Genomic DNA, 4223 nt, shown 5'->3' on the forward strand with positions numbered 1-4223 from the left:
GTATGAAATGTGTATTAAGTGAGTTTGAAATGTGTATTTAGTGAGTATGAAAAGTGTTTTGTAATGTACTGTGTGAATGATATTTGTATGACAAATGGGTATAATTTTGTTGTTATTATAATGATATTTATATATAAACCTATCCCTTGCGAGAGTCCAAAGAAAACAGTAGGAAGACCGAAACTTGAACGATGGAAGGGGTTTCCTGAGTGAAATTCAAAAGGTCTAAAGTTACCTGCAGTAGATGTCGTCAAGTTGGCCACAACAGGAAGACATGTTTAAATTATCCTGTGCAAAACTAATGACTATTTATTTTGTTGGTTATATTAATGTTTTGTTTTGATATGAAACATAATTGATTTGAAGTGCATTATAGCTTAGTGTTTAATATACTGTTCATTCTTTATACACTGTTCATTCAGTAATCATACAAAATGCATATTGTTACAAATAAAATTTATTCTAGTTTAAAGATATTGTATATATTAGTGATAATTATAGAAGGTAATTAATGGAGTTCATTTGGTATCCCGAGTATTTAATGTAAGTTATCATGAATATTAATTTGATTTTCAACTGGTGTCATATTATAAATAAAATTATAACAAACTGCATGTCAATTGTATTCTATGTTTCATTCCAACTCTAGCTTAAGTTATGGTCATACACATATTAATCAAATTTAATTCAGTTTTCTTTCAAACAACATGTGTAGAATAGAAAATAATCAAATGTGAAAACACAATTCATAACATTTGTATATAAAAATCATATCGTGATTCATACAATATCCAAGATTTAATATTAAAGTCATAGTCATATACATATAAATTAGATTTCATACACGTTTCATCCAATGAGTGTACAACTTAGAAACACACTGATGCTTTAAAATAGTGTATCCAAAATGTACGAAGTTTGTATAATACTGGTTACACTGCGTATATAAAAGATTGAAAGTTTCGAAGATCTCACCTGAAAGAGCAGTCACTCGCTCTAGGTCGACCCCGTTGAAAAAATTTCTCGCCTCCTTTTCTTTTCTTCTTTCTTTTGCAGATTATTTACTACCCTAACTATTTACTGACTAATTATAAAAGTGTAAAAGTGACTCACTATTAATTTTAATGCTATCTTCTATAACCACCAACTAAGTATATTATTAAAACTACCCCCACTAATTTCATAATTGTAGTTATGAATAGTCCAAAATATCCATTTAGAATCTATCGGAAAGTATTTTTTGAAATAAAAAGCTCTAGTACTCAAAACGACCAAATGGATCCATACAATGTGACATTTTTAGAAAAAACCACTAGTTTGACAATTGATATCATTTTCATACCAATTTAATCATTCATACCATATGAAGATTCAAAAGAAAATCAGACAAATGTGAAAACACAATTCATAACATTTGTATATAAAAATCATATCACGATTCATAAAATACCCAACCCCTTATATTAAAATCATAGTCACATACGTATAAAATAATTTTCATACACGTTTCATCCAATAAGTTTACTACTTAGAAACACAATGATATTTTAAAATAGTGAATCCAATTTGTATGAAGTCTGTATAATACCAATGTTCTGAAATTATAATAGCCAAATATTAATTCATGCGTAGATGGTATCTGAATAGAAGATAACATATGGTATTATATATCATCAAATACTTAAACAGAAAAAATTATACCAAAAGTTTTTAAAAAATAATATGTAATTCTTAAAAAGTAGAAGTTGCAATGAACTATTTCAAATTTCTTGTCGGTGGACTTGGAGTAGGATAATTGGTGGTATCCGGAACATGTTCTTTTGCTATGCGAGGTCCACCAAATTTGCTAGCAACCGTACCAATAGTGATCGCGCCATCCTCATTCTTTGTTTTTCCATGTTGCCACAGGATTGTGGCATACCTTTCACGATGGTACTTTGCATCAATTTCAACAACTCCCATGTCAAAAACACCATTGCTGATAATTCATATGTTTATACACAATTAAGATACAATAACATTAATGTTAATACATAATTCATTCCATTTTATAGTCAAATCCATAAACATTTTTTTCAGATTTGGAACAAATTTTCACACAAACAACTGTTTTGAAAACAATAATAAGAATATTGTGATATAAAAAAATAACTATTTTGAGTAATGTGAAAATAAATTAAATAAAGTACTTACCCTTACAACTTTTTTGGGGGTTTTGTATTTTGGTAATTCCGATTCCTTCTTCTTTGTTTTTCTTCTTGTAGATGGTTTTGATGTTTGAGCAACTTCAACATTTGTTGATTTTTTTATTTTTTTCTTTTTTGTTTGACTAACAAAATCCGAATCGGAATCGGAATCGGCATCAGAATTAGGAGGGGTTTCAACAAGTGTTTTCCCCTTTTGATTTGCCGGAATCACACTTTCCTTTGCTTCATTATTTTTATCTTTTGATTCTTCGATCGAGAGGAACCACCGGTCGCCGAAATTTCAACAGTTTTAGGCGGGGTGTTTGGGATAATATATTGAACGATGGAGCATGAACATCATCAATTGAAGTTCCATCAAATATGGGACTCTTTCGAGGAGTTTCAATGGGTTTCTTAAACATGATGATGAATAATCGTGGGGGAGGGGGTGGACTATTTTGAAGTTAGACTTGATGAGAAACAATGGTGAAAGTGGGATAGTGGGTTGTGGCGTCTAGGGGGATTGACGAATGGGGATGGTAACGGTAAACAAGGAAAGAAAACGTGTATGGAGAAAATCCCTAAAATTGGGTAACTGAAAATTTTAGTTCTAAAAAAAGGAAGTGAAATCAAATTAATTACCTATTATTAATTAATAATAAAAACCTTTAAATAGATTAATAGTTTATTAAATAAATTTAATTTAATTTTTAAATAAAATAAAATTTAATTGATATGTCATAACCCGTAAATAATTTGTTATAAGCAAAAAAAATTTAAAAGTAGATTTAAAACCCGTAATATTTACTCTTAAATGTGTATATGAAGTGATTTTTCCATTAATGAGGCCAAGTCTTGGTCCATTATTCATTTTAGTTGAGAATTGGGATTAGCCCCCTCATTTAAATAGTTATGTCTTTTTTCAGTATTATTACGATGGAACAAAATATTAGTAGCTTGTATTTATTTACTTATATATACTAATTCTTTCCGTGAAAAGTTAAGACTAACAATTATTTACCATGTTCAATAATACTAATGAAAAAACAATACTATTGTAGTATTGTGTATCTGTTAACATTATATTGCGCACTTCCTTGGTGGAGAGGTGTAGGTAATTAATGTACGTTGTGTTCTCATGACTAGCTATTACTATTTATTTGAAGGAATAGAGATGATGAAGCATGCTAAGCGATGCTACAAGGCATGCAACTACTAGAGTATGCTTGCTTGATCAAACGGTGGAACTGCACACTTGATCTATAAGCTGCTGAAATAACACATATAGACTGCATGCATGCAACAATACTCAACCAATTAGCTATTTTGATCATACATAATTCTTTAATAAAAACAAAAGAAAAGAGACCACCATTTTTGTTCTGCCTTAAAATACTTCCCTTTGCTAAATCCGATTAAGAGAGTTGGGACACAAATTGAAAAAAGGAGCAGACTTGAAAGTTATAAAACTCAATTGATCCAGAAGATGAAGACAACTTGAAAAAGCATTGTCTCAAAAGTCCAAACAAAACCTGAGCGGGACACGTAGCATAAGAATGCAATATCCAAAGTCCAAAATATCCTTAATCTGAATTGTATTGATACCATATTGAAAATGACACTTCTATAATAGTGAAATATATATATAATACTAGATAATGTTGCCCGTGCTATGCACGGGCCCAATAATATAAATGGTATATTTTGGGGCTAATAACCGAGTTTTTGAAGCTATTGTTTGTGTGGATAAAGGAATAAGTTTTTTTTTATCACAAATCAAAACTTTCTTTGACACTATTTAAGGCATAATAAAACTATCCACATACAACATTTTTGAAATATTTTATGTTGTCAATTATCATGATTTATAGTATTTTTACGATAAATTCACTTCAAGAATCAGTGGAATTTTTTGTATTTTTTTTCAAAACATATTTTATGTTGTCAATTATCATGATTTATAGTATTTTAACACAATTTTTAAATATATATAAAAAAAAAAATAAGACAAATAAATAAAAATGGACCCAATATAGT

Source organism: Solanum tuberosum, unplaced genomic scaffold (assembly GCF_000226075.1).
Source record: "Solanum tuberosum cultivar DM 1-3 516 R44 unplaced genomic scaffold, SolTub_3.0 scf00125, whole genome shotgun sequence".
NCBI classification, from domain to species: domain Eukaryota; kingdom Viridiplantae; phylum Streptophyta; class Magnoliopsida; order Solanales; family Solanaceae; genus Solanum; species Solanum tuberosum.